At 37.2% G+C, this 14,763-nt stretch overlaps 1 long non-coding RNA gene across 1 annotated transcript; it reads left to right on the plus strand.

Moving 5' to 3' along the window:
- Window positions 1-6,509: 6,509 nt before the first annotated feature.
- LOC143651639 (uncharacterized) lies at window positions 6,510-13,719 on the plus strand. Its single transcript, XR_013160084.1, has 3 exons — window positions 6,510-6,555; window positions 11,143-11,250; window positions 13,263-13,719. It is a non-coding gene; the product is annotated as an uncharacterized LOC143651639 (long non-coding RNA).
- The last annotated feature ends 1,044 nt before the right edge of the window (window positions 13,720-14,763 follow it).

Raw genomic sequence — 14,763 nt, forward strand, 5'->3', positions numbered from 1 at the left:
TACAACCATGTGATAATATTGTAAATTACTGATTATATGTGTAAAATGGAATGATCATATGGTAAGAATGTTTGTGTTTGTATGTTGGTATGTTTAATAAGTAAAATAAATTTTAAAAAATAAGTGGGATGCCTAATGACATAGAGGAAATCAAGAAGTCAGTAGAAGAGCATAAAGAGGCATTTGAAAGAATAAATAGGAAAAAAAAAAGCAGATATCATAGAGATTAAAGACTCTGTTGACCAAATAAAAAACATACTAGAGGCACACAATAGAAGATTTGAAGAGACAGAAGAAAGAATAAGTGAACTAGAGGACAGAACAACTGATTTCAAATACTCAAAACAGCAAATGGCAAAAAAGTATGGAAAAATTTGAATTGGATCTCAGGGAAATGGTAGATAAAACAAAGTGCACAAATATAAGAACCACTGGTATCCTAGAAGAAAAAGAGAGGAGTAAAGGGCTAGGAAGAGTAGTTGAGGATATAATGGGGGGAAACTTCCTAACCCTTATAAAGGACATAAGTATAGAAGTTAAAGAAACCCAACAAACTCCAAAGAGAATAAATCCAAACAGGTCTTTCCCAAGATTCAGACTAATCAGTGTGTCAAATGCTGAAGAAAAGCAAAAAATTCTGAAAGCAGCAAGAGAAAAACAATCTACCCCATACAAGGGAAACCTCGAAAGACTGACTTAAGATTATTTAACTGGCACCATGGAAGTGAGAAAGCAGTGGTATGATAAATTTGAGATCCTGGAAGAGAAAGAATTCCAGCCAAGAATTCTGTACCTGTCCAAATTGTCCTTCAAAACTGAGGGGATAGATTAGAATTTCATAGACAAACAAATTCTAAAAGAATCATTCAACAAGAGACTAGCCCTATAAGAAATACTAAAGGGAGTTCTGCCAGTTGAAAAAAAAAGACAAGAGAGGGAGTTCTGTAGGAGAGCACAGAACTGAAGAGTACCAGTAGGGGTAACTTAAAGGATAAAAAGAGAAAGAGGGAAAAGAATATAAAGATCTGGCACGTAAAATTAAAAAGATAAGATGGTGAATTCAAGAAACACACTTTTAATAATAACTTTGAATGTTAATGGAGTAAATTTACCAATTAAAAGATACAGATTGGCAGAATGGATTAAGAAATATAATCCAGCCGTATGCTGCTTACAAGAGACTCATTTTAGACACAATGATACAAATAGATTGAAAGTGAAAGGATGGAAAAAGATTTTCCACGCAAGTTGTAACCAAAAGAAAGCAGGAGTAGCTATACTAATATTAGGAAAAATAGACTTTAAATGTAAAGACATCATAAGAAACAAAGGACACTATATACTAATTAAAGTGTCAATTCACCAAGAAGATAAAACAATCATAAATGTTCATGCTCCCAATCAAGGAGCTCCAAAGCATGTGAGACAGACATTGGCAAAACTGAAGGGAGTGATAGATGCTTTAACAATAATAGTAGGAAACTTCAATACACCACTCTCCTCTATAGATAGAACAACCAAACAGAAGATCAACAAAGAAACAGAGATGTTAAACAACTTGATAAGTGATTCATACCTAACAAGCATATATAGGTCATTGCACCCCAAAACACAAGGATATACATTCTTCTCTAGTGCTCATGCAACATTCTCCAGGTGAGATCATATGCTGGGGCACAAAACAGGTCTTTATGAATTTAAATACATTGAAATATTCAAAGCACTTTCTCTGATCACAATGGAATGAAGTTGGATTTTAATAACCACCAAAGAATGAGAACATTCACAAATATATGCAGATTAAATAACACACTCTTAAACAACCAGTGGGTCAAAGAAGAAATTGCTAGAGAAATCAGTAGTTATCTGGAGATGAATGAAAATGAGAATATAACGTATCAGAACTTATGGAGATGTGGCAAAAGCTGTGCTGAGAGGAAAAGTTATTGCCTTAAATGCCTATATTAAAAAACAAGAAAGAGCAAAAATTGAGGACTTAATTGCTTACCTGGAGGAACTTGAGAAAGAACAGCAAACTAACCTCAAAGCAAATAGAAGAAGAGAAATTACAAAGATTAAAGCAGAGATAAATGAATGGGAGAACAAAAGAACAATAGAAAGAAAGAGTAAAACCAAAAGTTGGCTATTAAAGAAAATCAGTAAAATTGATGGGCCACTAGCAAGACTGACAAAGAAAAAAAGAGAGAGGATGCAAATAAACAAAATCAGAAATGAAAAGGGGTGTATAACCATAGACCCTGAAGAAATAAAATAAATCATAACAGGATAATATGAACAACTATATGCCAACAAACTAGACAACTTACATGAAACGGACAAATTCCTGGAAACACACAAACAAGTTACACTGACTCAGGAAGAAATAGAAGATCTCAACAAACCAATCACAAGTAAAGAGATTCAATAAGTTATCAAAAATCTTCCTACAAAGATGACACAGGGCCAGATGGCTTCAGAGAGGAATGTTATCAAACATTCCAAAAAGAAATAACACCGATTCTGCTCAAACTTTTTCAAAAAATTGAGGAAAAAGGAACTCTACCAACTAATATAACTTTAATTCCAAAACTGGGTAAAGATGCTATAAACAGGCCACTCTCCCTGTTGAATATAGATGCAAAAATTCTCAACAAAATATTAACAAATCAAATTCAACAACACATTAAAAGAATTATATACCACGACCAAGTGGGATTTATATCATGAATGCAAGGATAGTTCAAAACAAGAAGATCAATTCATGTAATACAGCACATTAACAAATCAAAAGGGAAAAATCACATGGTCATCTTGACTGATGCTGAAAAAGCACTTGACAAAATTTAACGTCTTTCCTATCCAAAAGATAGGAAGCAGAGGTAACTACTTCAATATGATACAGAGAATATATGAAAAACTGATAATCAGCATTGTACTCAATGGAGAGAGACTGAAAGCTTTCCTCCGAAGATCAGGAACAAGGATGCCCACTGTCACCACTATTACTCAACATTGGTTTAGAAGTTCTATCTAGAGCAATCAGACAAGACAACAAAATAAAAGGCATCCAAATTGGAAATGAAGAAGTAAAACTTTCATTATTTGCAGATGACATGATACTATACTTGGAAGATCCTGAGAAATCTACAGCAAAATTACTTGAGCTAATAAACAAATTCAGCAAGGTGGCAGGATATACACAAACAATGACCTAGCTGAGGAATCAGTTCAGGGAAAAATTCCATTCAAAATAGCAACTAAAAGAATCAAGTACTTAGGAATGAACTTAACTAGGGACGTAAAGGATTTGTACACAGAAAGCTACATAACATTGCAAAAAGAAATCAAAGAAGATCTAAGTAGGTAGAAAGACATTCTCTGCTCATGGATAGGAAAGATAAATATAGTTAAGATGTCAGTTCTACCAAAATTGATCTACACATTCAACACAGTATTGATAAAATTCCAACAACAACCTACTTAAAGACTTGGAAAAACTAGTTACCAAATTCATCTGGAAGGGAAAGAGACCCCGCATAGCTAAAAGCATCCCAAGAAAGAATAACGAAGTGAGAAGATTAACACTCCCTGACTTTAAAACCTATAATAATATCACAGTGGTCAAACAGCACGGTACTGGCACAAAGATAGAAGAACTGACTGATGGAATCAAATCGAGAATGCAGAAATAGACCACCAAATCCATGCTCATCTGATTTTTTTACAAGGCCCCCAAATCCTCTGAACTGGGACAAAATAGTCTTCTCAATAAATTGGCATGAAAGGACTGGATATCAATAGCAAAAAAGAATGAAAGAGGACCCCTATCTGATACCCTATACTGAAATTAACGTAAAGTGGGTCAAACACCTAAATATTAGAACACCATAGAGCTTCTAGAAGAAAATGTAGTAAAACATCTTCAAGACCAAGTAATAGGAGGTAACTTCCTAAACTTTACACCCTAAGCACAAGCAACACAAGAAAAATAGATAAATGGGAACTCCTCAAAATCAAATACTTCTGTGTCTCAAAAGACTTTGTCAAAAAGGTGAAGAGGCAGCCAACTCAATGGGAGAAAATATTTGGAAATCACATATTGGACAAAGGTTTGATATCTGTATACACAAAGAAATCATACAACTCAACAACAAAAGAACAAACAACCCAATTATGAAATGGACTAAAGACATAAATAGACATTTTTCTGAAGAGCAAATACAAATGGCTCAAAAGCACATGAAGAGATCATTGGCTATAAGGGAAATGCAGATCAAGACTACAATGAGATACCACCTCACACCTATAAGAAAGGCTGCTATTAAACAAACAGGAAGCCATAAATGTTGGAGAGGATGTGGAGTAATATGGAAACTTATGCACTGCTGGTGGAAATGTATAATGGTGCATCCACTATGGAAGACTGGCAATTCTTAGGAAACTAAATATCTAGTTGCCCTATGTCCCAGCAATAGTCCTACTTGGTATATATCCAGAAGAGCTGAAAGCAATGACACAAACCGATAATTGCACACTGATGTTCATAGCAATATTATTCACAATCACCAGCAGATGGAAACAAACCAAATGCCCAGCAGCAGACGAGTGGATTAACAAAATGTGGTATATACATATGATGGAATATTATGCAGCAGTAAGATGAATGACGTCTCAACGCACATGACAAGATGGGTGAGCCTTGAGGACATAATGCTGAGTGAAATAAGCCAGACACAAAAGGATGAATACTGTATGATTTCACTTTTATGACCATGGTAAAGGTAAAATCATAGGTTTATAATGCAGAATATAGGGAACTAAGAGATACATAGAGCTAGAGATGGGTGAATGGTTAGCTACTGAGGCTGAACTCCAATGTGAAGGAATAGATAGAAGTGAAGGTGGCTCTCCAGTAATAAGTAATAAGTAATATTACCATAATGAAGATGAACAGGATTGAAAAGGGTTGTATAGACCTACAAGTCCCACTGATTAACACTAGAAATATAAATTAGTTCTTGCAAGAACTACTTCAAAGACAGAAAGAGTGTTTAAGTCCAGGGTACAGGGGGCAAACTGGTATTGCATGCTATGGGCTATGGGCTATGTTTAATAGGAAAACACCAGCACTACCACAGCAACAGCAGAGGTAAATAATGAGGGAGGGACAAGAATTTAGAGGAGGTTTAGATTCCCTATTTGGCAAGGGTGTGTTTATTGGCTGAAATGAAATTATTTAAAATTGTGAGTGTTGAAGGACTGTGGACTTTGGGCCTTCTAATGATACCCAATGAATGCAGGTGGCTGAAGGATACACTGACTGAGAAGTAGATTGGTGAACGATGATGTATACTTATGAATGAATGTTGTGCTGCTACAAAAAGGAATGAAGTCACGAGGCATGCAACGATGTGAATGAACGTGTGTGTCATTTGCTGAGGCAAAAAAGCCAGAAACAAAAGAATAACAATGGTATGGTCCTTTAGTCAATGCTTACAAGAAAACTTGGGCCTAGATTATAAGATTTTAGTGCAGATACATTTAGTCCAAAGTGGTAATTATTATTTCTGGATTTTGAGAGGATATATATATATATCATGGTATTTAGAGATAAGAGTGAAGCTGATCAGGTTGGAGTTAAAGTAATACAGAACACAGGGGTAAGGAAGACATTGTCTATATTTTAGAAATATACATACTCTTTGAGACCAAAGAAAGAAAGGTTTATTTGGTCTGGAACTGAAATTTTTTTGTAGCACATAATCTAACTCAACCTATCTGTTAGCTCATTTGAACAACTGAAACACAGGGAGCCCAGAGTAAGAAAGAGGTCCTTTAATCCTGTACAGATTATTGTAATGCCTGGATACATCCTAGAGTGTATTAAGCAGATAATCAAAAGTGTTGGCAAAGTCCCTTGAAGAATGTAGAAAAAAATATGGAACTATTAAACTTTACCATCAGGGAATCCCCTGATACTATCTCAGTCTTTAGGGACACTCAGATCAATAGACCATGATCATGAAACTTACTCTTGTGAAGCTTATGTAGGTAGCAAAGAAGCTTAGCCCACCAATAGGTATGCCTACAGATTACTTCTGGAGGACTTCAATTGTTACTCAATAGAATAGATGTGGCCTCACTCTCACTAAGCCCAACCCTGTAAATGAAATCATTGCCCTCTCCCCTATGGGGGACATGACATCAAGGGGTGTAAGTCTCCCTGGCGATGTGAGAGATGACTCCCAGGGATGAATCTGGCCCTGGCACCATGGGATCAACAATTCCATCCTGACCAAAAGAGGGGAAAGAAGTGTAACTAATAAAGTATCAGTGGCAAAGAGAGTTCAAATAGAGTTGAGAGGCTACTCTGGAGGTTTCTTATGCAAGCTGCAGTTAGACATTACTACCTATCATAATCTGCCAAACCCCAAACAGGACCATTCCAGCCAATCCTAAAGAACACTTAGCACAATATATAAGATTCCACAAGGGTTCCATGCACTAGAATAACATTCCAGAAACCTACAATCTGCAGATCAGTCTCTGGACCAGGTAAATCCTGAAACCTAGAGGGCCCAGCCTCTCCAGAACATCAGCTAGTTCCATCTCCCTACCCCATATTAGTGACAGACCCTTCCAATATGAAAAGTTAGACTGGCCATAGCCCAAACACTCCTAAAGAGAGATACAAAGGTCAAAGATGATGGTGATGGTGGAGTTAAACAGAGAATATACAATTTAACAAATGAATATGATTGCTGAATCATTAAATTGATATCTCTTTTAGTCTCCAGTATCTTAGAGCAGCTAGAAATAAAAACCTAAAATTGTGGAATTATAACCCATGTCAAACTCTGAAATATTTTCTACAACTAATTGTGGTGGTGTGCTTTGAATTTTATTGCTTTTTTTATATATGTTATTTTTTCACAAAAAAGAAAAGTCAATTGTGATGACAAAAACATATTTTTGACTTCTAGCCTCCTATATTCTGGAGCAACTAGAAGGAAAAATCTGAGAGGATCGTATGGTAGCCCATGACAAACTCTGGGATCTGTCCTGCAACTGCTTGTTGAAGAGTGCTTTGATAACTATTGCTTTGCTTTGTATATATGTTATATTATACAATTAAAAAGTTTAAAAAATCAATGACATAAAAAGTTTATTTTTTGATAAAATCAATAGAATTGATAAGCTTCTTGCCATAAGGATCAGGAAAAAAGACAAAAGAAATTACCAATATCAGGAATGAGAGAGGTGACAATACAGATTTTAAAGATTTTAAAACAACTAGAAAATATTATAAACAATTTTATGCCAATAAATTCAACAATTTAGATGAAAGAGGAAAATTTCTTTGAAAGGCACTAACTGTCAAAACTAATTTGAAAAGAAATATCTTAATAGCCTTATATCTATTAAAGAAATTGAATATGTAAGTCAAAACCTTCCCAAAAAGAAAACTGCAGGTCCAGGTAGCTCCAACAGTTAATTCTCCCAAACCTCTAAAGAAGAAATAATATAAATTCTACATAAACTTTTCCAGAAAATTGAAGAGGAGAGAATATTTCCCAACTCATTCTATGAGGCTAGTATTACCAGGATAACAAGAGCACATAAGGACATTACAAGAAAATGATGCTACATACAAATATCCTGCATGAACAGAAATGCAAAATTCTCAACAAAATTAATCAAACTGAATCTAACAATAAATAAAAATTATAATGCCTCCTGACCAAGTGGGGCTTATCCCAGGAATGCAAGGTTGATTTAACATTAGAAAGTCAGTCAAGGTAAATTCATCATACTAGCAAACTTAGCTAGAAAAGCCACACGACCATCTCAATAGAGGCAGAAGAAGTATTTAACAAAATCCAACAGCTATTCCTGATTAAAAACCCTTACCAGACTAGAAATAGAAGAAAATGTCCTCCACCTGATGAAGCAGGTATTTGAGAAATCTACAATGACTATTAAACTTAATGGTGAAAGGCTGGATGCTTTCTCTTTAAGATTAGGAACAAACTAGGATATATGCTTTCACTGCTTCTACTCAGTCTTTGTCCTGAACTTCTTCATCATTCAATAAGGCAAGAACATGACAAAAGGCATCCAGATGGCGGGCGGGAGGCGGGGGGTGGAGAAAAACTGTCTTCATTTGCAGACATGATCATCTATGTAGAAAATTATTTCAGAACCTACAGAATAGATAATAGAACTACGAAGTATAGCCAGGCTTTAGGCTATAAGATCATTGTACAAAAAATCAAATGTATTTCTATTTACTAGCAATGAATAATTAGAAAATAATATTTCAAAATAAAACCATTTGCAGTAGCATCAAAATTATAAAAATATTTAGGGATAAATTTGACAAAATATATGCAAGACCTTTACACTGAAAACTGCAAAACAATGCTAAGAGAAATTAAGAAGGATCTAAATAAATGGAGAGTATTGCACGTTCATAGATCAGGAAACTCAATATTAAGATGCCAATTCTCTCCAAATTGATATGTAGATTTGGCATGTTTCAGCCAGAATCCTAACAGGCTACTTTCAAAAATATTTTTATTGAGATATCTTCACACACCATACAATCCATCCAAATTATACAGTCAGTGGTTCACATTATCATCACTTAGCTGTGTATTCATCATTGTGATCATTTTTAGAACATTTATATTATTCCAGACAAAGATATAAAAGGAAAAAAGCAAAACCCTATACATCCCATGCCCCTTACCCCTCCTTCTTATTGAGCACTTTAATATTGCAACCTAACCCAATTTTAAAAGTTACCATAGAGGTAGCTAAACTAAGACAGTGTAGTATTGACAGTGGAAAAAACAAAACTTCCAAATATAGATCCAAACAAATAAGGATAACTGACTTTTTTTTATTTTTGGCAATACATTCAAACAATCATTATCAAATATTAGGGCTATTGACTTACAGTCAACAACTTCGGGTATTTCCTTCTGGCTATTCTAAAACACTAGACTTTATAAAGAAATACATAGATATTTGTAAATCAGTAGTCATAGTCATTTGTTAAATACTAATTTCTCAGATACACCTCCTTCACCTCATTTGATCTTTCTCTCACTCTTCAGGGATATCTAGACAATGAACATTTTAATTTCTTCTTGCTGGTGGGGATGTTGACCTTTTGGGGTGCAGCAATGAACTAGCTTATTGTTCTAGGAGAAATTGGTACCTCTGAGTTTCAGGACTTATCTGGCCTAGCCTCAATCTGGAGGCCTTAAGATTCTGAGAAAATAAACTTCATTAGAAAAACTTTATAGAGACTTACATAGAGTCCATGGCACTCCCTGGGGTTTTCAGGAATACTGTTGGTTGGGCTGGGCATACTACGGTAGTTTGAAATATCTGGCTACAGCTTGCACAAGAAATAACCTCCAGAGTGACCTCTCCACAATATTTTAAATCTCTTAGCCACTGAAACTTTATTTTGTCCCATTTCTCTTCCCCCTTTTGGTAAGAAGTCTTTCTCATTCCCACAATTCCAGGGCCAGGTTCATCTCTGGGAATCATGTCCCACACTGCCAGAAAGAGTTGTACACCTTGAAGTCATATCCCACATAGGAGGGAGGGAAGTGAGTTTATTTGCACAGTTGGCTGGGACAGAGAGGTATATCTGAGCAGAAAAATAAGTTATCTGGGGGTGACTCTGAGCATAATTATAAGTAGGCTTAACTTCTCCTTTGCAAGAATAAATTTCATGAAGGCAGGCATTAAGATCAAGGGCTTGACTTATTAAATTGGGCATCCCTAAAGCCTGTGAGAAAATCAGGAATTCCTGAGGTAGGGAGGTTTAATGTTTCCACATTTCTCCCCAGTCCCTCAAGAGGCCTTTTAAAATATTTTTTATTTTCTGTCCACTATTTTCTGGGTTGTATCAGGGTATTGCATTAACCTGTACAGAATAACAGGATCTCTTTCCCTATTCTAGGTTCCATGCAATTATGTTGTTTAAATAAACTGACCACACAGGTTAAATTAGATAGTGTTAGGTATAGAGTCATTAAGGAATCCACATGACAGCAAGTCAAAGCTTACACAGATTTATTGAGGGGATAAAGCAGGGAGAAAGCAGGTGGGAGAATGAAAGGGAGAAAGCAGGTGGGAGCCTGAAAATGGCTCCCTCCTGGGGAGCCAGCAAAAGGAAAGAAAAATGGCTCCAGCTCTTTGTTCAGAGAGCTGTGTTTTAAAGGGAATGTAACTCTGGGAGGGAAAGGTGTTCTGTCCCTTGATTGGATGGGGGCTCATTGACTTATGATTTGATTGGTTGCTGGGGTTCTGACACACTGCTGTGTTATCAAGCAGGTCTTCTGGCACCAGCATGTCTGGGGCTCTCAAACATCTCTTAGCTGTAAACCTTAGGATTGTTTATCCTGCTGCTGCATCTGGGTCTGAAAAAGAAGCTGGGGGAAAAGAAGCTGAGAGAAAGAAGCTGAGGGAGACTTCTAAACACAGAGTCCATTTTTTTTTTATCTAAAGTACTTTTTCTGAGACCTGACAGATAGTATGTGTGGTAGTTAGAGTCAGATGTCAACTTGGCTAGGTTGCATGTCAGCTAGGAGGCATGCCTGCTGCAATGAATGATGCTTGATTTAATTGGCTGGTGCTTAAATGAGAGCGCTCAACGTAGCACAGCCCACGCAGCTCAGCATACCTCATCTCAGCACTCACAGCTCAGCCCAGGCCTTTGGAGATGCAGAAAGGAATTGCCCCAGGGAAAGTTGTTGGAACCCAGAGGCCTGGAGAGAAGGCCAGCAGAGATCACCCTGTGCCTTCCCACATAAGAAAGAACCTCAGTTGAAAGTTAGCTGCCTTTCCTCTAAAGAACTATACATTAAATAAATAAATCCCCTTTTATTGAAAGATCATCCATCTCTGGTGTGTTGCATTCTGGCAGTTAGCAAATAGAAGAATAAGCTGCAGAAAATATAAATTTTATACCAACTAAATCTATTTTCCTTTGGGCTCACATAGAAGTTGAAGTTTTAAACTACAGTCAGTAGCATCCATTACCCTGTATTCTGATTTACCTCAGTCCTGACCAAGTTTATTTTATTCATTTTTTTCTAATTGGTACTGATCTCTTTTCAGCGTCCTTTTACAGTTGCTGTATGGAGTAATGCTGACTTTCAGAGCTGCAGAACTCTAACTCCAAGTCTCAGGTGTCGGGCAGATACCCAAAGTTCTAAGGAACTACAGGTAACATACAAAGGGCTCTGCATCTCAGAATTTAGAAATAACAGTTAAAACTCAGGAATAGATGTTACAGCTGTAAGAGCATAGAGTCTAGGAACATTTACAATAAACCTTACTGAACATTCTGTACTCCTGAATTGTTGATTACCCAATCTCTGCCCACATTCTGTCCCTTGATAACCTATGCTCTTGAATTCAGTTCTCATGAGTGTTTGCTCATGATAGTTAGTTTATGTTAGTGAGTCCTTAGGATATTTGTCATTTTGCTTCTTACTTATTTTGTGCAACATAATGTTCTCAAGATTCATTCACCTAATTGCATGTCTCACAACTTCATTCTTTCTTGCAGCCACTCAACATTCCATTGTATGTGTACACCACAGTTCGCCCTTCTGCTCATCCATTGATGCACCCCTAGGCCACCTCCATCCATTGCAAATTGTGAATAAAATGCAGCCATAAACACCAGTGTGCAAATGTCTAGCTGCATCCCTGCTTTCAGTTCTTCCAAGTAAATATCAAATAACAGGGTTTCAGGATCATATGGCAACCCTATACTCAGCCTCTTATGGAGCCACTCCACTGCCCTCCAGCAGGGGCTGCACAGTCTGCTTCTCTACCAAACATGAGTAGTTATATCTCTCTCTGCACATTTTCTCCAGAACTTGTATGTTTCTACCAGTTTTATTCACACACCATCCTAAGGGAACAATCAATGGCTCCTGATATAATCACATAGTTATGCAGTCCCTACCATAATCTGTCTGAGAATACTTCCATTTCTTCCACACAGAAAGAAGAGGAAAAACTAAAAACTAAAAAAAAATAAAAATTGGAAATAATAATAATTTTAAAATAAAGAATAAAAAAAAAATTAGAAGGATAAACAACAAGTATCCCATACCCCTCCCTTATGTCCCCTCTTATTGACATTTGGCTTAGGTATATTGCCATTGTTACAATTAATGGAAGAATATTGCAATCTAACAGCCTATTTTGCAAAAGTTGCTAAGCTTGTTTCTAAAATTTATATGGAAATGCAAAGGACCAAGAATAGCCAAAACAACTTTGAAGAAAAGAATATAGATGGAGGACTTTCACTATATGGTTTCACCACACTATAGTATAGTATAGTATAGTATAGTATAGTATAGTATAGTATAGTATAGTATAGTATAGTAGTATACATGGAAGAGAATAGAGAGTTGAGACATAGACCCACACATATACGGTCAAGTGATTTTTGACAAAGATGTCAAAGTAATTCAAGGGGGAAAGGACAGATTTTTCAACAAATAGCTCTGAAACAACTGAATATTCATATGCAGGAAAAATAGAAAGAACCTTGATTATTGGTACACATTGACACATAGACTTAAATGTAAAACTTAAAACTAAAAATCTTCTAGATGAAGAAAGCATGGGGTTGGAGGGGATCTTTGTGAGTCGGGTAAAGATTTCTTAATTGGCATCAAAAGCACAATCAATATAATATACAGACAAATTGATCATTTATACCATATCAAAATTAAAAATTTCTTTTCAAAAGACAAGCCAGAGACTTGAAGAAAATATTTGCAAATTGCAAATATGATAAAATAGCCAGAATTTATAAGGAAGTCTCAACAATTTTTAAAATTAGGCAAAAAATTTAAACAGATGCTTCACCAAAGAATACGTACAGATAGAAAATAAACACATAAAAAAGGTGTTCGTTATCACTTTTTTTAGGGAAATGCGAATTAAAACCCCTCTTGGATACCACTACACGCTTATTAGAATGGCTAAAATTTAAAAATCTTATGACTCAAGACGTTAGTCAGGATAGGGTAACAGGAACTCTTTTAATCTTCTGGTGAGGAATGTAAAATGACGTGACCACTTTGTAAAACTGTTTGGCATCTACTGACATGACCCCCAATGAGCCCCAACGTCTGGTAATCCCCTCTCCTTAAGTAATCTGCCTATAACCAATGAATGCAATAACACTGAAGCCATGTCACTGTCATGACTAGGTTACAGAAGATTGTGACTTCCATTTCGTTGGCAGACTCTCTCGCTTCCTGGCTTCAATAGACAGGCCTATATGGGGAGGAACCATGGGAGACCTCAAGCCACAGATGACAAGGAACTGAGGCCCTGGGGCCCAAAGCCCTCAGGGAATGGAATCCTGCCAACAAGTAAGGAGTGATCTGGAAGCCAATTCCTCCCTAGTAGAACCTTCAGATGAGACCGCAGCACTAGCCAATTCCTTGATTAAACTAAGCCAGATGTGGAATCCCCACCCACGGAACTCTGAGTTATTAAGTGCATATCGTTTTAAGACACCAAGTTTGGGGGGTAATTGGTAACCCAGCAATAGAAAAGCAATACAGACCTACCATACTTCTAGGTTTTTACCCAGGAGAAATGAAACCATGTCCACACAAAATCTTGTACATGAATGTTCATGGCAGTTCTATTTATAAGAACTCATTGGGGAAAAAAAACCCAAATGTCCATCAACAAGTGAATGGATAATCATATTGGATATTTGTTTTGGACTTATACAATATACAATGGAATACTATTAGGCAATTAAAAAGAATGGACTACTGGTACATGGAAAAGCAAAGACAAATCTCAAAATCATTATTGAGTGAGAGTAGATAAACAAAATAAAGAATATATACTGTGAGTCCATTTGTATAAGGTTCTAGAAAATGCAAGCTAATCTACAGTGACAGAAAGCAGATCAGTGGTCATTTAAGAATGAGAAGGGGAGGACTTCCGGAGAAGATGGTGGCTTAGTAAGTCGCGCGGGTCTTAGTTCCTCCTCCAGAAAAGCAACTAAAGAAACAGAAACAATACGAAACAGCTCCCGGAGCCACGAGAGAGACCAAAAAGACAGCGTACCCCATTCTGGAATGGCTGAACGGGCAGGGAGAATCCGCTGTGGTGAGATACCCGAGGGGTGTGCGTTTTCCCGGCCGGGGTGGCTGGCAACTGGGGTCCCCTCCACGCACGTGGCTCCCCAGTCTGACTGGGAACATTGGATAGCGGGGCCCTCCCGCCACGCTTGGCGTCTCGGGCCAGCTGGGCAATTTGGACCGGCACTTTCCCAAGCCGCGGCGGCCGGCGACCCCCCATCCACGCGCGGTTTCCCGGGCCGACTGCGAGATTCGGATTGGCAAGTTAAAGGAGCCACAGCATCTTTTACTGGTGGGCCCCGCAGACAGACGAGCGCCACGAGCACCACCTACTGGGCAGGAAAAGAAAAACAGAGCCCAGAGATTTCACAGAAAAACCTTTCAACCAGCCAGGTCCCACACCCAGGGAAATATGATCAAATGCCCAGACACCAGCAGAAAATAATGTATGACGCTCGGAAAATTGAAGATATGGCCCAGTCAAAGGAACAAACCAATAGTTCAAATGAGATACAGGAACTGAGACAACTAATGCTGAATATACGAACAGAAATGGAAAAACTCTTCAAAAACCATATCAATAAATTGAGGGAGGACATGAAGAAGA

Source organism: Tamandua tetradactyla, chromosome 12, assembly GCF_023851605.1.
Source record: "Tamandua tetradactyla isolate mTamTet1 chromosome 12, mTamTet1.pri, whole genome shotgun sequence".
NCBI lineage: Eukaryota > Metazoa > Chordata > Mammalia > Pilosa > Myrmecophagidae > Tamandua > Tamandua tetradactyla.